Source organism: Rousettus aegyptiacus, unplaced genomic scaffold (assembly GCF_014176215.1).
Source record: "Rousettus aegyptiacus isolate mRouAeg1 unplaced genomic scaffold, mRouAeg1.p scaffold_m13_p_1, whole genome shotgun sequence".
NCBI classification, from domain to species: Eukaryota; Metazoa; Chordata; class Mammalia; order Chiroptera; family Pteropodidae; genus Rousettus; species Rousettus aegyptiacus.
In genome coordinates this window covers 109,731,241-109,751,894 of record NW_023416284.1, presented here as the reverse complement: position 1 = coordinate 109,751,894, position 20,654 = coordinate 109,731,241, and the positions used below count along the sequence as shown (strand labels likewise).

The window sequence follows — 20,654 nt, the reverse complement described above, 5'->3', positions numbered from 1 at the left end:
GTTCCCTATTGAGTCCTCCCCCTCACCCCCCACAGTGTTTGGGCACAGTGCCGCCATAGCTGTGAAACCATCAAACTGGATAACAGAGGTCACTCTGCCCAGAGGATTCCCTGAAACCCTGCCTACCCCAATCCAGGCCCCACCCAAGCCACATCCATGTATATCCTCAGCGACTCAGATGCGCCTTGCTGAGCAGCACCTAGACTCACACTGGAGGCAGCTGGCCTCAGTTTCTGGTGTGGCTTTTTGAGGCAGCTGTAAGCACACCATCTGTGGGTTGCTTGCTGAATCTTGACATGTGGCCCCGGAGGGTTAGAGGCTCTGACTAAATTTGGCCTGCAGCTGAACCCCTCTCAGGACTGTGCCACTGGCCATCTACTTCACAAATCTACACTAATAAGACCGAGAGACTTAGGAGCTTTGCTTAGTACATAGAAACAGACATGGAAAGGCAGCCAAAATGGGAAGACAAAGGAATAGAAACCATATGACAGAACAGAACAGAGATCCAGACATAATGGAGTCAAGTAATCTAACAAGTGCAGAGTTCAAAACGCTGGTTATAAAGATGCTCAGTGAACTTTTGAGAAATGTAGAGAACTCCAACAAAGAGATAAAAATGGAGAGGGAGTTTGAAATGGAGAATACATTATCTGAGATGAGAAGTGTATTAAATGGAATAAACAAAGGAATAAATGAAATGAATAAAGAAGAAGATCAAATACCCTATCTAGAGGACAGAAAAGCTAGTCAGGACACTCAATCAGAATGGTAAGAAAAAAGAGGCCAAGATTGTAAGATGATTTAAGTAGGACATGGGACACTATGAAGGCTACAAATATATGTCTGATCTGCATAAGTGAAGAAAATAAAGATGTCGAATAGCTGTTTAAAGAAATAATGATGGAAAACTTCCCTAACCTGGTGATGGAAATGGACATAAAACCCCAGGAAGCTCAGAGGATTCTAAAAATCAGGGATCCAAAGAGGCCCACACCAAAACACATCATAATTAAAATGTCAAAGATTAAATACAAAGAAAAAAATTTTAAAGCAGCAAGAGAAAAACAAATAATTACATATAAGGGAACACCCATTAGACTGGCAGCTGATTTCTCAAGAGAGACTATGCAGGACAGAAGGGCTTGGTAAAAAATATTTGAAAGAATGAAGACCCAAGATATAAAACCAAGGACAATTTGTCCACCAAAGCTATCATTTAGAGTTGAAGGACAGATAAAGAAATTCCCAGACAAAAATAAACTAAAGGAATATATCACTACCAAGCCAGAATTACCTGAAATGTTGGAGGGACTTCTTTAAGAAGAAAAACTATGTATCAAAAACAGGAATAAAGAATGGTAACAACTACATTCCTATCGATAAGTACCTCAAGTGGAAAAGAATTAAGTGCTCCAACCAAGGGATGAAGTGGCTGAAAGGATAAGAAAACAAGACCCCTCCATGTGAAAAGGAAAGGAATGGAAAAGATATTGCTTTGATGGACCTAGAAGGTATTTAAGTCAGACAGAGAAAGATAAGACTAAATGATTTTACTTATATGTGGAATTTAAGGAATAAAAAGAACAAACTAAAAAAAAAAAAAAAGGAGTAGCCACTGCTTCCTTGTCAGGAGGAAGACACTCCTGGCCCCTGCTGTTGCTATCAGTGAATCTGGGAACTGTGGTGACCTAGGCAAAGATGTCAGCAGCTAACACTGCTAGAAAAAAGCCATTGAAACCACTTCAGCCTCATTCTACCACTGGCTAATTCCTAGCCCAGTGCTAAGCAACATCATTCTCATACATGAACATAATTTAGCTGAGGTCTAGGAGATGAGAATATTTTATTACTATTTTAAGAGCAAAGGCATTTAGGGAGGTCAGTGGAGGTTCTAGCACAGGTTTGCCAGGTATTGGTGTGATGTGGGGGAGTCACTGCCATTCCTGAGCCTCAGTTTCTTCATTTGTATTGTTGCCATTCTTCTTTTCAGCCACAGGCTGTTCTTGAGGTCAGTGAGAACAGATGTTCATGGGCTTTGTAAAATGTACCACACTGCATGTATGTACAGATATGTTTATTTAGTATTGTGCATATCCAGAGGGAGAGGAAAAAATGGAATGGGGAGAGGGAAGCTTCTCTGGTTATTATCAGGAATTTAGTTCATTAGTGGGAAGAGTGGAGGTTCCATGTTTATAGACTTCCCTATAAGCAACCTAAAATAAGTGAGAGGACAAAGAAGGATGTACTTGTAAGGATGAGCTTCTTTTTTTCTCCCTCTTCAACCTCCTGCTGTCAAACCTCCTGCTCTCTTTTGGCTTCCACACAGGGATGTGTCAGCTAGAATGACTTTTGAGATCATTAAATGTTAACTCCAGGCAATTATTTCATAGTTTTTAAAATATCGCACGATTTATGTTAGTCTATTCACATAAACTGAATAAGGGAGACCTAATGCTCAAGGGAGAAGATACTGGTGGTAGGAATTCTTATGAGAAGAGAAAAATGAAAGTGGCACAAAATATTTAAAATTGTTTGATAATTAAGTCCAGATTCGAAAGACATAATTTGCTACTTCGAACAATATTATTATTTTATGCTCCAACAAAACATGCTCTAGAGGTCTTTAATTTTGACCAGAATTATATAAAAACTAATGGGCATTAACAAATAACAAGTTAGGTAGAATTTCTGTTGCCTTTGTATAATTAGTGCAGATATCATTCCCTTATCAGAAGATAATTATCAGTCTTGCCTTATTATCCACCTTTGCATCTTATCAGAATTCACAAATCATTGTTGGCATTGTTATGTTTATGTGCTTATCTTCAACTTATTTAGTATTTTTAATATTCTCTAGTTTTAACAAAGATATTTAATATCTGAAATGACTTACCCAAAAGGTGATAAAAAAAAATAGAATGTGGATTTCTAAGCTCAAGGAGTTTCAGAACATTTTAAAACTCTTGTATATAGTTGTAAAATATCTATATGAGTTGGCGTATTCTCATAAATTACCATGCTGATCCTAATAGAAATGACTAGGATATATGGCAAACATTACATATGCATAGGAGTCACAATAAAAATACCTCCTGAATAAATGACAATACCTGTTAGAGTTGTGCTAGCTGTGGTAACAAACAAGTCTCCAAAGGTATAATGGGTCAAGTATTATAGAAGTCAATTTCTCACTCATACAAAGTCTCAAATAGGGAATCTTAACAGAGGGGGCTCTCCTTCAAACTGTGATTGGGGACTCCGGTTTCCTCCATTTTGGGGGGTTCTCCCCTATTCAACAGTGGTTTCCCAGGAATCTGGGCTCATCTCTATCAAATCATTGAACAGGAAAAGAAGATGAAGGATCACATACAAGAGGTATTTATGGGCCAGGAACAATTCACTGGCTAGAACTCAGGCTGTGTCTCTAGGGAAAGGAGGAAGCAGGTTTGATGAAGAGCTGGACAGTCTCTGTCCCACTGTTAACTCTTGCACGTTGTTAACTCTCAGTGAACACTGGTAATTATTATCGTTGTTATGATAGTGAATATCAACTTACACCTTTGTGTTTTAGGTGATATGAAGAATAAAACAGGTTTTTGCAAGTTTGTGTCATATTGAGAACCAAGATTAGTAGTCTAGATCCCAGTTTGGGAGAGGAGGTGAAGAAGATGCTCATAATCTGTTCCTTAGACTGAAGGTCAAGCTTAAGGTACCTAGATTTTATAGTAACTATTTTAAATTCAGACCTGAACTGTATGTAGTGGAAAAAATATATAGACATGACTGAGTCACTATGAGCTATTATTAGTAAACTGCACAAAGGAGAAGAATGGCGAAATTATTTCCTTTTCTTGAATGTAGTGTGATATAATCTTCATCAAATACATTCTTTAAAGAATGAAAATGATTCTTAAAATGAGGCTAGTAAAGCACATGTAAAGTCCTTTTTTTATTTCCTTTAGATTCTCTGAATGAAAATGTTAAATTATTACCTGTGTGTAGAACTGTTGCCATTTTAGTGTGAAAGCAGTTGTGGACTATAGGTAAACAAGCCAGTGGGGCTGTGTTGAATAAAACATTTACAAACACTGGCAGCAGCCCGGATTTGGTCCATGAGCTGTAGTTTACTGACTCCTGGTCTAGAATGTTCAGTACTTTCTAAAAAGTTTACATTTTCTAATTTTACATTAGATGTTTATGACATTTATGAAGCTGATTTCTCTATACAAAGTTTGGAATTTTACTTTCTCCTTGATTTTTGGTGGGAAGACCTAAGATAACATTGACTAATTCACCATGTCTTTTCTCAACAGCATTATGAAGCTACAAATCATAGTTGTGTTGGCATGTTTTATTTGATCACAGGCCTCTAAAGGCTGTTGGTGACCCAGAGTAGAACTTCCTCATTAAAAGCACTGGGAGAAAGTCTTTAGAGACTGCTACGGTAGGGTTTGTAAGCCTTTTTTAAATTAAATTTAGTCTTTAATGAAACTTTAATTTGTGTGTATTTGCTTTGTATTTGACTACCATCTCATAGGTAGATGGAATTTAATTTTCTGCTTCAAAAGATTTGCACTGCAAGACTCCAGGTAGCATCAATCATTCTATTTAATGTTTTCAAACTGTCAAGGGGGAGATTGTTTTCTAAAATGTTGCCATCAGCAAGTAGAGTGAAAAAATGAAAAACAACCCTCCGCACCTGGCAGAAGTACATAAAGAGACCTAATTAAATGATACAGATGGAACAGGCCTACTCTCCACCGAATTAAGATTACATCACACAGGTAAACCATAGACATAGAGTCTTCTTTAAGTAAAGTGATTTAGAATTATGATACCTCCAGCATTTGTTTATTATCAATGTTTTTGAACTAGACTTTGGGCTTATCTTGCAATGAGGGTGTGGAGTGTCTTTGTCTTCCTTTTGATTAGGCCCCTCTAGTAGGCAGTTGAGAGGAAGGAAGGGAAAGGAAAGTGTCTTCTCCTTAGCTGGCTCTGTTGTAGTCCTTGAGATTCTGGTTACTGCTTTCCTTTGAACTAACACTGACTAACCTCTGGTGACTCATGTGTGAAAAGCCTCTTAACTTCTAACTCCCCACTTAGCATCTGCTCTGCACAGTCTGCTCCTGAGCCTCTTGTGCCTGTGGTCCCTATCAAGAGTCTTAGGACATCCATTTGATCCATGCAAAACTCACATGTTCTTGATTTTTTTCAAGTAGCTTTTAGACTGTTTCATTGTTAGCCCTGTCTTAGCTCTGCTGCTTCATTCCACATGTCTTCTCCTCTTGCTCAAACAAGCACAGTGGGCAAATCCACAGACCTCTGTGTAAGCAGACATCCACTGTGGAATGAGATGCCAGTCTCCCGTTCATTTAGGCATCTCCAGTCTCTCAGTGATTATTTTACAGTCTCTCCCTCACTGGATTGTGAGAGGTGCCTTTTCTTTCCTGTGGGTAGAGAAGGGAAAAAGCTTTATCAAAAAATATTGATGACTCCTGGGCAAGAAGAAAGTCTCACTCAACATTCTGTTTCAGTATCTCAGGATAGATTAATGGTGGTGATAAAAGATATAAGTGGATGGATTAGAAATATTTAGGAGATAATATTTATAGGAGTTGGTGAGTACATTATTAGGTTAGATTAGGTATAAGGAATAAAGAAAAAAAGGCTGAGAGAGAAGAACACCAGAGTAGAATCAGTTTACATGTTATCGTATCACTGATTCAGTTTTTGATATGCTGAGTTCTACAAGACGGTGCAGGCATTGAGATGGAAATGTCACGTGGGAAATTAGTTATGTGTACATTAGAGGTCAGATTAAAGCAGATTAAAATTTGTGAGCCATATGAATAAAATCTTCTAGGGAGACAGTATAGGATGAAAACAAGAGGGTATCTAGGATTGATCTTTGAGGAATTCTAACATTCAATGGTCGAGAGGATAGGAATAAGCATTCCAAAGGAAAATGAGAAGCAGCAGCCATAGAGGTAAAAGGAAAACCAGGAGGTGGTTTCCAGAGTGGACAAGATGCTTAAGTCAGAAAAAAGTGGTGGGATAAGAAGTAAGTGGCAGAAGGGTGACTTGTGGTTATCTATTTATATTATTCCTATTGCTGCATGAGGGTAATAACTAAATGTAAATGTAAATGTAAATGGAAGCATTATGAAACTCTCGTGAATTTATTTGAAATTTTCATGTTAAATAGAAATTAATTTCAGCAATTTGCTTCCCATATGTGTTATAATCAGTTCCAGAGAGATTTCATTTATCATAAAGACAATGCTTTACATATCACAAGGAAAACATAAACCAAAGAATTATCCCATAAAGGAATATAATTTCATTCTTTATAGATTAAAAAAAAAATCTGTGTGTGTGTGTGTGTGTGTGTGTGTGTGTGATTTTCTATCTAAAGCCAATAATAGCATATGTTCTTTTAAGATTTCTTATATATCACTTATGCTTTGTGCTGGGTTAATGATCAAATATCAGGAAAATATTTAAATAACGGCCTAAATTGTATGAAGCTTATTATAAAAAGAATGATCGGCAGCTGTTTTCTATTTCGTCTAATAAAAATAACATAGCTTCATCTTAAGCCATAGAAACTTGGTAATGACAAAATAGAACTGTTTTCTAGAACAGAATGAACAATAGTGGGTTCCTGGATTACAGAATAAATCATGGCTTAAATGAACTGTGATTTGGGGATATTCTGGAGCATATTCTTGGCTTCCCTAGCTGTGGACATTGGTATAAATGAGTTTTTTTCGAATGCACACAGTTCTTATTTTTTCTCTGACTTAAGTAAGCATCTTGTCTACCTTGAAGATGGGAAAGCATCTACAATTTCATACCAATGTGTTTTTTAGGGCTTATTTCCCATCTCTCCCTCATTGCAACTTTCTATTTTAGTAAAACTGCAATCTCCAAATATGGCCTTTGTGCCACTGGGTCAGACTTTTCTCTGAATCTTTGGAAGATCCGGTTCAGATGTCACTTCTGCCATGGAACATTCCAGGACACCCCAATTAAATCTAATCTCTTTTTCTTATTTCTTTAGCCTTTTTTGAAATAACACTATTTAAAACTTATTCATTTATTCAATAAATATTTATTGAATATCTACTGTGTCGGACTTTAGGTGTTTGGGACAAGGTAGTTCTTGATTTATGAAATTTGTATTTTTGTGGCAGTGTAGTGGTCAAGACCACACGTTTTGGGACCAGTTTTCCTTGGTTTTCATCATGGCTATGTTACTTCCTGGCTGGGTCACTTTGTACAAATTTTTATGATTCTGTGCATTAATGTCTTCTTCCAAAAACTGGGAAGAAATCATAACTACCCACAAGAAATGACCTTGGTTTCAGTGTTTGCCATCCCAGATCCATGTCTTTACCTTACTTTTTAGCTGGGGCAGTAGCTAGAACAGCTTGTCCTCTTCCTGTAAGCATGGAGCCAAGCTGCTGCCACTGCTACAGACCCCGGGCCTACAAAGTGGCTACTTCTGGTCTAATTAAAGATGGGATGACTTCTCAGAGACATGGTGCTTAGTACTGTTTTGTGTGTGTGCGCCTCGGAATCTCTCTTGATTTCCCCTGAGCACCCAGCTTGTTGCAAAACTATGGCCAAATCTGTATTTCAGTCCTTTGTATATGTTCTCCTTCTTCCCTGCCCCCTTGCCCTCTTCTCACCCTCCTGCTTCCCTGGGATCGCCCACCTAATATAAAACTAGCATATACGTTTTTGGTTCAGACTCTGTTTTCTAGGGAGCTTAGATTAAGACACCACTTCATTGACTTATTGTGAAGATTCAGTGGAAAGTTCTCAGAACATTACGTGACACAGAGTAGGTAATAAGTGCTAGCAGTTATTGTGGGAAGAGTAAATAAGAGCACAGAGGAGGGTCTAGGTTGAGCAAAGGAGGGTTATTTAAGGATTCACAGAAGAAATGCTGCTTAAGCCAAGACTTGAAGGTTGAGTAGCCAAGTGTAGAATTTGAGAGTGTGGTGCATTTGTGAATACCCTGAACAGAAGGAACATTACATTTGAATGTGTGGAGATAAGAAAAAGCCTAGGATTGAGGAATTGGATGTATTATTAATAATTAAAATTTGTATATATTACATTCAGCCGTAGTTATATGCATTTAGCTGAGACAGTAAATTTTATCAAATATTTCACTTTCTTTCCTATATTTCCCAGTCCTCTTGCAGTTCTGGATAATGAAATGTAAAGGAAGTGACACGTGTCACTTCTGGGCTGAGGCATGGTAAAATCTATGTTCTTCCTCTACTACAATAATCAGAGACCATATGTTCCAGGTGGATGGGATACGACATGGTAAAGCTGCCATCATCCAATCTCCTAAGTAACTAGGTAGAGTAGAGGCTCCACATAACCCACCTGTAGTGAGTGCAAGAATTAATCCTTTGTTAAGTTAAGCCCAGCAGAATGTTGGAATTGGTTTGTTATTGCAGTATAACCTAGCTCATTCTTACTAATACAATGATTGATCTTCCTGACTACAGGGCCATGCTTAGGGTTAGGCAAGCCGCTGGGGAGCTAGGGGGCAGAATTGAAGGAGGTACTCACTTTTAGGTTTGTGCAAGTGAGTGATACGACCAATGCAGAGTGAGTGGGAAAAAGAGTGGTGGGAGATGGTATCTAAGAGGTTGGGGCTTCAAAGACAATTGAAAGGTATTTAGATTTATAATAGAATTATATTAACTCCTTATTTTCTATAAAAAGTGAAGGCGAGGAAATTTCAAGAAAACCAAAAGCCAGAAGAATTCAGTTAGACATTGAAAACTTGCTTTTATTACTTAAAGCAAAATTATACTTCTAAAAGGGTCTTCTTGGAAGAAAAAATTGTCTTCCACTTTCACTTTCTCAAAAATCCTCACTGGAGGTTTCTTGTTGTCTGTAATAATATAATAACGGTACCTCACAACTTTCATTGAATTATTTCCACCTATGGCCTTCTTGTGAGTTAAGTCCATGGTTACAGAAGAACCACTCAGTCTGGGTTAGAGTAATTTCTTGAGGGAGGATAAAAAATAATTTAGCTTAAGCCTAGATTTCTGAATAATATTCTTTTGTTAATGCAGACTTGTTACTTGGTTCCCACTCTCTTTTTCACTGTTGTTGAATTTGAAACATGCTGTATGTGTGTGGTGGGGTGGTAGTGGATCATGCCTATAATCTGGGTTTGAATCCAAATGTTAATTAAGGTGAGAAAGTGTGTCATGGTTTTGCTCCATTATAAAGACAGTTATCTGAAAATGCCCAGAACAAATCCAGGATGTACTGTGGCTTGGAAACTGACAGATGCTGAACTGGCCATGTGTTTCTTTAAACTCTAGTTATGAAGGGCACATATTTGCAGTCTGAAGTAATTGGTTTTGTGAAAGCTATCTTAAGCAGCAACAATATTCTATTCTATGTCATTTGTAACCTGTCTAGAAATTAGCTTTCGGGAAACGCACATGTTTTTCTAAGAAGCTATTAATTGAATTAAAGGTTAATGCCTAACTGTCCCAGGTGGTTGGATAGTTGAAAGATATTGATTGCCAAAATAGAAACAATGAGATGCATTCAGGGAAGAGTATATATTGGATGTGTTCAGTTCTTAGAAAAATAAATGTGGGACCATGAAATCTTACCACAGTTGGATACATATGTTTTTAGAGATACGATGTAATTTTAAAAAAATCTCAGCTGTGTGTGTTCCATAAATAATGAAAACATGTTAATTTTTGGCAGCAATCAAGGGAAACTATGGTGCTTTTAATGTAAATTTAAATACACAGCTGGTGAACGAACATTCAACAATGATGGGAATGTACTAGAGTGATAACGTACGTGGCATAGAGTCAGAGAGATGGATACAAGGAAAAGCAGCAAATGGACAAGAAGGCAGTTGAAAGCACTCAATTTTCTAAGTAGAAATGCAAGTAGAACAGTGATGAAGCAGCTGGAAAAATGTAGTGGAGCCCAGGCCAGCATAGGCCTGATCCCGAGTCTGAGACCATGAGAGTGCCATGCAGAATGATTTGAGGGATGCTAGAGCATATTATTCCACCCATCCCTTTACAAATCAGCTCTTTTATTGGCCAGGTCAAGGTATTCCCTACAAATATTCCTCGGGAACACTGCATCTGCTAGAAGTTAAAGTATTCCTATAAAGCAAATCAGGGCAGGGCGGAGGGAGGGAGGGTGGGTTAAGAAGGAAAGGGAGGCTGAAAGTAACTTTGGAATACAATGAATTGAACAAAATTAAATGGGTATCTTACTTTCGGACTTTGCACAGCCTTTATATTCTAATATGAATTGTGAGTCTCAAACATATTATATGTATTTTTGTCTATGGGTATATTATACAATATTGTATGCAGTGTCTCTCAAAATATGAACACAGATCATTTTTTTTTTTTCCTTATAATATCTCATGGGACAAGTGTTTGTGAAATATGCTTGGGAAATGCTAGCTTGGATGGTTTGGATGCCTGAAATTTACCCATCAGTTAATTTTTCAATGGAGTTAAGATATTAAGATTCCAAACCTCCCGTTAAAATAAACATAAAGACATTTCTGGAAGTTTTACCGAGTTATCTGTTATCACCACAGCACTGACACAGCTAGTGACAGGTTGCTTGTTAACTGACTGGGAGCCAATATCAGGGGAGCTAGAGATGAGGGAATAAGGCTTCGAATGGCCAGCTGAGGTTAGAGGGTGCATCTGAGACGCTCAGTTGGATGGAAGTAAGGCAAGATAGTTACCATGCCGGCTTGGGGGAGCTGGCGCAGCCCTTATGTGCCAAGTAGCTAGGGAGACACGAAGGGTGCACACAGCTGGGAGCGAAATGAAAAAGTAAGGGAGACAGACTGATTTGGGGGCTAAGATTTAAGTTTTTAATTAAACAATATGCATGCCCCCGAAAGAAAGTGAATTGTCTTATGTTTTTAAAAAATGCTGTTGTTTAAAAGTTATTGCTAAAAATCAGTGTGGGCTTTGTCAAGAATGTCAAAAAGTCCAGAGTTTCTGAGTAATGTCTAAAGAATGAGAAAGAAATGAATCTTTTTAGCCAAAAAAGTTCTCAAAGTATCATTTTAGTCATAAAATAAAATACACTTATTGTGGAAAAATCCAAAAATATAAAAAAATAAATAATAAAAAATCCATATCATCCATAGTTTCTCAACCTAAAAATAACTACTATAAATCTTTTGGCATCTTATCTTCCAATATCCCCTCCTCTTCCCTCTCCTTCCTTCCTTTCTCCTTTGTACCCCTCCCTCCAACCTCTCAAGTCATGTAATGTAGACTCAAATAATGAACGTAAAATTTTAATAATGATATTTGAATTTAATCCAAGATTGTTAAACATGGCCTGCTACCTGTTTTTGTAAAACCCATGAGCTAAGAATGGTTTTTATATTTTTAATTGTTTTAAAGAATCAAGAGAATAATATTTTACAGTATTTGAAAATTATATGGGTTCAGATTTCAGTATCCGTTCATAAAGTATTTTTGGAAACCAGCCACGCTCACTTATGTGCTATTGTCTCTGCTGCTTTCACACCACAACAACAGAGTAGTAGTTGTGACAGAGGCGGCATGGACTGCAAAGTCTAAAATATTAGTTGTTTGAGGCTTTACAGAAAATGTTTGCTGACTCAATCAACCAATCTATAATTTTGGGGCTTCTTTTGTTTTTATTATTTTGACCAATTCATAAATGATGTATAATTATCATCTTTGCACAGAAAAGTTGGCTTACTTTTCTGATTATTCTATTTGGATGTTTTCCTAAAAACAGAATTACTATGTCAAAGAATATGAATATTTTAAGGCTGCTGATGCATGAGGCCAAATTTCTTTTCAGAAAGTTTGAACTAAGTTCTATTCCCATCAGAAGCATATGGGAACTATAAAGATTTTTTTTTTTTTTTGGTGGGTGGCAATATAATCTCGATACTACCCTACATCAAACTAGTTTAAGTTTAATCATAAAAGTGTTAATCAAGTCTAATCTTGCTAGTGACGAGAATTTGCTAGAGTAAATTTCACAGGCTTTATAATTTTTCTCTCTCATTTCAATACAGCCCTGAATCTATGCAGCTTCTGCTCTTCACATTCTGTCGTTAGACCCCATAGAATGTGCTTAACCCTGTCATTATAATTTAATGGAGAAATATCTTTCTATATTGTGGGAATAGAAGACTCATCAGAGTCTGCACCTGAATCTGTGTAAATCTGAGATTAGGGATCCTTTGGCTGTCTACATGAATTTCGAATGATTGATGCTAGACTCAGCATTACAACTTTAAACTGAACCTGCCCACCTTCATTTCTCCTTCGATGTATGAATATATTTGCCTTCTGAACAGTGAGGTATTGTTAGTTTCGCTTCCACATGGGACTTAAAAGGATATGGCTGTGCCTGGGAGAAGGACATAGTAACCCTTATTTTAATGTTATTTGGTTGGAAGTGTGGGAGGATAGATATTTAGGCTTTAAAATATTAAGTCTTGATTTTATTCCTCCTTAATAGGAAACTAATTTATATTATAGAGGATAGAATTTTGAATTTCTTCCTGTTTGAAGCTTTACTTTTGACATAACAAAAGTTATGCCTTGGTCCCGATTCTGAATGTTTACTTGTCAGGTTTTCAAAGATCTAATTTTATACTAAATTAAACATTTTCGTTTTTTTCCATTTGTAAGAAAAATATTTTTTAAGTGAGAAACTTTTATTTTTTTGACATAAAACAGATTTTTACCTAGAATGAAAATGAAGGAATACTTTCTATTAAGATTTGAAGGGAAAATACAATGTTTATGAGATGAGGACTTCCCACCTCTGTCTATATCCCTCTATCCACCAGAAGAAGCTGGATCTGAAGCCATATTAGATCTTCCTCAGATTAAATTTTCTAGACAACTAAAGAAGAGCAGGGTCAGAGTAACTGGGGCTGAAAAGTATTATGAGATCAGTGAATTGCCTTTAGTTTTGACCTGGTCTTAAGCTAGGTGTCATCTAGAGAACCTCATTCCTTTTATTTAGCTACTATTTAATGGGTTAAAGTCTCTGTTAAAACTATTCCAGAGCTCCTTAACTTTTCTTTAGGGGACCCCCACCCCCACCCCAGAAATATTCGTAGAGAGACTGCAAAAGTATCCTTTTACATCCATCTTTCATAGGTTTAATCACTGCACAGAACCTTGGGTGAGAAACTTTCCCTCAGATGAGCCAAACAGACCTCCAAGAATTGTCTCAGTTCACACTTGGAGGAAACCTAGAGCTGTCCTCCTGTGCAGTCCATTCCTCTCAGAGACCAGTTGTGGTGAGAGGTTTGGCTAGGACTCTTTTTAAACCTTTTTTTTTTTTTTTTAAATCAGGCACCTTGTGGTTTTCTTGATTTCAAGCTTGAAAGCTTTATCAAAGTCAAGCTTTTGGAAAGGCTGAGGGGGAAGCCACATCTCTCTTATACACGGATTCTAGCAGATGACTCTGGGAGAGCAGAGGGACTGCTCTGTTTGAATAACTTGGCAACTATGGAGTCTGCATGCAGTCAGCCAAGGCGTTCATCCTCGCCCGCCTGTCGCTGCTCCAGGAGGCTTTCCAAGTATGTTTTTAAACAAGAAAAAACCCTGGCAGAGTGGGAGGGAGAGATTTTTCTCGCTGTTCCTTACAGTAGGACCTCATGCCGGCAGGTGGCCAAATTTATGAAGGCAAGTTCTAGAGATAGCATCTGATAAAAGACACATATATCATTAAGAAAAGATTAGCTTCACAGGGCTCTGTGCAGATAGATTAGGGCAAAATACTTACAAATTCACACTCCCTTTAAAGAACAATGATAAATCTGAGAGAAAAGAAAAATTTTATACTCAAAATTGAAAAAGAAAGTGATGGATCTAGAATACAATTTATTCAATTAAGTACAATTTATGGAACATGAGAACTAAAAAAGAAACAGGCGAGTTATAATATATGATAATAACTATGACTTGATTGACCTCACAGAGCTGGAAAGGAACCATAGACATTTCATCCATCATCTTAATTTTTCATATGACATGTAATGAAATATCTCTTAAATCTGGTCAAAGTGACCTTTATTAAAAAAGTGTTTTGAATTAAACTGAATTAAAATGTAAGAGAATGAGTGTTGAATGATTTGCTTGAGGGGAAATGCAGGATAGATCATAAATGACCTATTATGATGGAAAAAATCTATTGATTGTTATCATGAATTGTGAAGCCAAAGAGTGTAAGATTTTTTTTTTTTTTTTTTTTTTAGGAAAGTAGCATTTTGTGTAATGTCTTCTTTAAGTAGTCATTACTGATAATTTCCTGTGTGACTTATTATTCAGTCAGGGACCTATGCAGCACTTGAAGAAATCTCAGAAGAGTGCTAAGAAAATGATTGGAGGAATGAAAACATGACTTTTATGGCACATTAAAAGAACTAGGATTGTTACAGTTTTAGAAAAAGTAACTTCAATATCTTCAAATACTTCTCATTTCACACACATACACACCCCTATTGGAACTTGAAACAATTAATTTGTTCTATATTAATATTTTAACTTCAAAGTTAATGGATTGGGCGCGCGCTCTCTCTCTCTCTCTCTCTCTCTCTCTCTCTCTCTCTCTCTCTTTATCTATTCTGGCCTGGTTTTAATCATTTCTATAAAGAATTCAGGCTCTTCTAGAGTCCTTGTTGATAGGACACTATTTCCAACTTTTAACTGTAAATCAAAGAAAAACCAAACCAGTACTGAATATGTGCTTTCACTTTAGATATAGCATTTCAATCATAAATGAATTAGCCAACAAAGAATATATTTTCCTTCTACTTTTAAAGATAGCTGTATATAAATGACTTTGACACAGAGGCCTATCACCTCTTGCCTTCCCTCTTCACTGGACTAACCATAATGTAGCATCTCTTGAACAGTTCCTATAGGAAGAGGACTAACAAGAAATTATTGCTACAGCTAGTTAGAAATAGGGCAATTTCTCATTTTTATGTTATAGTTTAACTGTAAGGAAAATCGAATTTACCTAAAATAAAAATATAAGAAATATGACCCACATCCTGGGGAATATTAATTCAGTGTTCTATCGGCCATAAGAACTTGGGACTCTGAAATTGAAGAAAGAGGCTATTAAATGGAAGATTTACTTCCAAACTCTTTGAATGCACTTTTGGGTGTATTTGTAAATTTTTTTTCATCTTTGCCTGTCAATTTGGGGTTCTTACATTTGGACTTAGGAATATTCCCTCAGAAATAAAACCTAAAGATCACTCAACCATATTAGAATATGAGGCAAATTATCTTGGGCTTTGGACTTTTAAAGGGACTTATGAAAATATTCATTACTTACCAACCTCTGGTATTAAGTATCAATATTTACCATTTAAAGCTATAAATTTAAGAAGAATTTAAGACACAAAAGGATTTTATGTTGACATTCTGTTTTCATAAGAGTTTTTCAGCTTTGGAATTGCTTTTGGGTATTCAGTTTGGGTGCTCAATTTATTCACTGAGAGCAACAGAAACCCAATTGAAATCAGCTTAAACAACAAAAAGATATATTGACTCACATAAGAGAAAAATCCAGAAATAGGCTTAGTTTCAGTAATAACTGGATGTAGATACTCAACAAATATCAGTAGATTATTCTTTTTCTGTAGTTTTGCTTTTACTGTAGTGGCTAAATTGTCAGTCAGGCTGTCTCCTAGGAAGATTTGAGCTTACACAGCCTTTGGAGTTCAAAATCTAACAAAAAACATACAAACAGACAAGACAACAAAAAAACCTCTTTCTCTCCCTTCTAAAATCCTACAGAGACCTCTAACTGGCTCAGTTTGGGTCCTGTGTCATCCCTAAACCAGTCCATGCAGACAATGCCATCTGCAGTTTGAGAGGTCCAATGATATCATTATGGGGAACCAAAACCAAGGATCACTAGACTCACTCCTGAAAAATCATGGGCCTTTGGGCTGTGGTATTTCTAAACACATCAGCTCAAGGTCTATCACTCAGCAGTGAGCATCTGAGTATTTCCCAATTATTGTCAGAGATGGGCTATTATATGCCCTATCTTCTTAGATTACAATTCTTGTACACCGGGCCTTTTGCATTTATCTATAAAACTGGAGGTCTCTGTACAATCCAAGGATGTAGAAGTTGGAAGGAGCTGAAGGTGGCCCCTATAGTTTGTTCTAAAAACATTCTAAAGAAATAGTACTCTCCTCTCTCTGAAATGACTGTTTTACTTTGCTCACCCAGCACACATTCCTTCTTTTTATAGTACCAGCATCCTGATTTCCTTTGAGGATTTCTTCCCACTGTGAGCAGTTTTGGCATGCTGGTACAATTCGATGCCTTATTCTCTCCCAATCTAAGGGATTCATAGGTGAACCAAGCTAGGCCAATGAAACTCACTATTCTTATAAATTGAGTAGATTAATGTATGGATAGGAAAAAATGTAGCTTATTTCTACAATTTGTGGTATTCTTTTAAGAATGCTAAGTAATTCTTGCTCCCTTTGCAGCTTTACCCGGTTCTTCTTTTCTTAAATGTGGTTTTCTAGCCCTTTTGTGAGCTACTCAGAGGATTCATTTTCTGTGTAAATTAGAAACAGTTTCAGTGCTTGCAAACAAGGAGCCCTCCTTGATATAGAAATGAGTGCCAGAAGTAGGATACTACATGTCACAGAGCCTAACATGCAAATCTAGGCGAGAATGGCTGGAGGGCAGAAAATAAGCATCTATCCAGGGCTGGGAAGCTGACCATCATTATTATGCAATAAGGGAAAAGCTTGTTAAGATGTAGCTTGTAGTAACTTGGGACTCAGACCATTTGAATCCTTCAGAGACACAGAAAAAAAAAGTGAAGGTATCAATATTTTTTTGCTACATCTTGCAGTCTTAGTAGGTCCCTGGAAGTTGGTATACTTAAGTACTTAAGATGAAGCTCATTTTGGAAACAGGTAAAGTTAAAAGAAAAAAAAAAAAGGCCTTTCTAGAGACACTGCTGCCTACTAGCCTGGTACTAAGGAGTTTTGAGCCTTGATAGTTGGAAAAGCCTAGCGATAGTTAGTGAAAATTAGTGTGATCAAAAGTAGGAAGGTGGGAACTGAAGAAGGAAATAAGATTGCCTTTGGGAGAAGCCAAAGCCCCAGTACCTTTGTATGCAGCTCTTGTTTTGCAGCATCTGATTATCAAAAGAGATAATAGCAGTTACTGCAAAGATGCAGTTGGGCTATAGTTTGGAATCAAAGGTCAGACTGGACAAGACTCTCCACCCCATACCCCTGCTCATAATTGCTCTAGGCAGAGGCTAGGGATATGGGCAGAACACTGAAACTGCTGCCAGAAAACCAGAATTCTTAAGACGTCTAGATTCTGGAATTAACCAGAAGCCTCCTAAAGAGTAAAGGTCTTCTCAGATAGACATCAACCTTGGCAAAAAAAAAAAAAAAAGTCCTGTGATCAGTGGTCAAATGATGTCCTCCTGGAGTACAGAATTAGGGGTTACCCATGAGCTGACGAGGATACTCACTTCTCTTTCAGAGGATAGTGTTGGCTATTTCTGTTTAGTAGGACAATGGTGGTGGGATTGTGTGCATTTTTCTCCACTTGTTCAAACAGGTGGGTCTTTCTTGTAGTTACTTGTTCTTTCTCTAGTATTGATATTAGTTAGTTTGATCATTTAGCCATGGGTTGCTGGACCATCTAAACCTGACTAAGAAAAAAGGACGTCTTGGATTTGGAGCTGTGTGTAGTAATCTGATGAGGTTTGGGCTGTCTTTATTTGGGAAAAAATTATAGTTGGAAGCTGGACAGCAAAAGGTATAGACTGTGGTGAACATTTTTTGCTTTTTTATATTTCCATATCTTAGGTCTGTTTCCTTTTTTTTTTTTTTTTTTTTTAACAGAGCCCTGATTCTATCTGAAAAACCACTGTCTCCCTCTTCCATACAGTCTGGGTGCGCTCAGCGTAGGGCACCACTTGTAGCTCTAAGGATGGAGCATGTGACCCAAGCCTCTTCAATCAGCCTTCTGCATATTCCTCTTGTGGGAACATCAAGGTTGGCCACCTAGTTGAGCAATTTCCTCACTACTTGGGAACTACTTAAGTCTGCTTTGTATTTGAAGTAGTGCTCTTGGGCAGGGCTGATTTTATGGTCAGGTTGGTCAAATAATACCTAGTTTCAGATTGTCACCTGGTATCCTATGGACAGACATTTCCCAGCCACCAACTTTGAGACTATCACACCTGTCCTCCCCTACCTAGGGCAGTGGGCATGTAATTAAGGCTAACTGGACATTTTCTTTGGACTTTGAACTTCAGGTGGAGTGCTGCAATGGAAAAAACAAACAAGCAAACAAACAAATAAAACCCCAGACTGTTGAGCAGTATCTACTGCAAAGACTCTGGTCCAGCCCAGTCTGGACCAGACCTGGTTCTCCAGCCTTCCTATGGATCTGTGGCCACTATCATTCCAATACATTCCTTCACTGCTGAACTCATCAAGAGTTGGTTTCTGTGGTTTGCAGCTTCAAGACTACAAGGTAATTTGCTCATTCCCTTTCCGGGTAACTTCTCACTCCCTTCACATATGCTCTTGATTTAAGTTTTAGTTATATTTCATATATGTAGCATTACTGGAGGAAGGGGTGAGAGCATAATGAAATTTGCTTAGGATGACCCCACCCTCAATTTTAGAGAGGGCATTTGAGAACAACCTGCCTTTGTGAATGGTACATTATTTTAGGGTTATCTTAGCTATTTATGAGGGAGGGCAGGGGCTTGTTTTGTTCAGAGCTGTGTCCCAAAAGTCTAGCCCTGGTGCCTGGAATAACATCAGTACATTCAGTATATATACATTGATGTTATTCTCCCTTGGCCTTGTCACAGTAGATTTATTCATTCATTTAATAAAGGTTTGTTTATTGTTCTCATGGGAATGTAATGTGAGCAATACACATATGGCACTTGCTGTCAATGGAACTGACTCTTGGTTATAGTCGTGCAGCTCAGTTGTGGTTTATTGATTAAATATATTTAGTTGTTGAGAATTTGAGACTTAAAATGCAATAAAATTGGAACAATATAAAATTGCTCTTCTGGAGAAGAGGAAAAATTATTACCCTAAATAGAACAAGTGAGCCCTGAAAAGCCAGAGCAGAAGGCATTTCTAATGGAGCAATGTATTGATTACAGGCAATCGTTTTGTAACAGCTTCTTCTGTATCAGTAGAGTAGGTTTGAATGGTGCTGAGATGAAACAAAGAAGACCGCAAAGGAAATGAAGGATTCTTTTGATCTCTTTTGTTCTTATTTTAGGGTCTATCATTTAGATCTCTTATTGAGGAGGAAGAGGCAATGTTGTCGATTTGGATACAATTATGTTCTAAAACAAAAATTGAGAAATTTTACTTGCCAAACATATCCACCCTTAATTTTAAATTTTAAATGTTTACATGCAAGTCTTACTTAAATAAATATAATATTTAATATACATTAAATTTACAAAGTAATTAAATAATTAATAATCAAAGAAAATTGAATAATAAAATATTTACTGAGGTGTATAATTAAATATTAATTGCATATTAAAAAGATATTACATTTATTAAAATGAATAGCTCAAGAGATTTAGACCTTGCTAGAACTGGGCTTATGGTCACTCTATTTTCTACTGTTGTGTAACAAAGGACACACATTTTGCAGCTTTATCACAGTTTCTAGAGGTTGGAAATCCGGGCATGGAGGGTCTGAGGAGCAGAAGCTTGTTATAGATGGTGTTTAGAGGGTAAGGGAGTGAGGAGGTAGGGAGAAAGTGGCAAGTCCTGAGGGTGGAGAGGTAAGCAAGATCAATCGTGGTGACTGACATGTTGAAGAGTTCAGAGATTATTGTAAGAGCATTAGAAAATCATGCTAGTGTTTTAATCTGGAGAGGGTCAGACTTTAGAGTGGAGACTGTGGCAAAGTCCTATCTTGAGCAATTGGTTGAATAGTAATGCCTTTGGGAAAGACAGGGACCACAGAGAGGAAGAGAAGGTTGTTTTGAAGAGGGACGGAAAGATAATAACTCTAGTTCAACCATATTTTATTTGAAGTGACTATCATTCATACAAGTGAAGATGTCCAGTGGACAGTTGGGCTACTGGTCGAAAGCTGGGGAAAGAGACTTGGGTTGGAGATGTCGACATGGGAGTAGATTAAGGGCTCTTAATGCTTTTGTGGGTGGAATAGGGGTTAGAGGGCATGCTTTGATAATCTAAAAGAATCTTTAAAAAACGTCTCCAGAAAAATTAACATATGTACCTGTCAGGAGCCATTAAGAGACACTGAAGAAGTCACATAGCTGATAGCCATGAAGCAGCTGCTGAGACTGCTTAACAATGGTTCAAGGAAGCGAGATGTTAACTTAAACATTACTGACCCTGGTGGGGAGACTTGCATCATAAAGAAACCCTTTTAAGACAGTGGAATGTTTTACAGCCCAGAAAAGGATGGTGTACCCTGAGGGAAGGATGTATAGGAACTTATGTAAATGTCAGCATTCCTATGGTAATGTACTTTGTGCTTTGCCATTGTACTCTGTACCTTACTATTGTT

At 37.3% G+C, this 20,654-nt stretch overlaps 1 protein-coding gene across 2 annotated transcripts in view; it reads left to right on the top strand.

The window, feature by feature from the left end:
* COL21A1 (collagen type XXI alpha 1 chain) overlaps positions 1–20,654 on the top strand; it is a 343,061-nt gene that overhangs the window by 164,754 nt on the left and 157,653 nt on the right. Inside the window, exon 2 of one of the 2 annotated variants that reach the window (XM_036230969.1) lies at positions 18,382–18,602. The gene's annotated coding sequence lies outside the window, so the exon portion shown is untranslated. Of the gene's footprint in view, positions 1–18,259; positions 18,603–20,654 lie in introns of those variants that run through there. The other variant, XM_016145686.2, reaches the window with a different exon arrangement.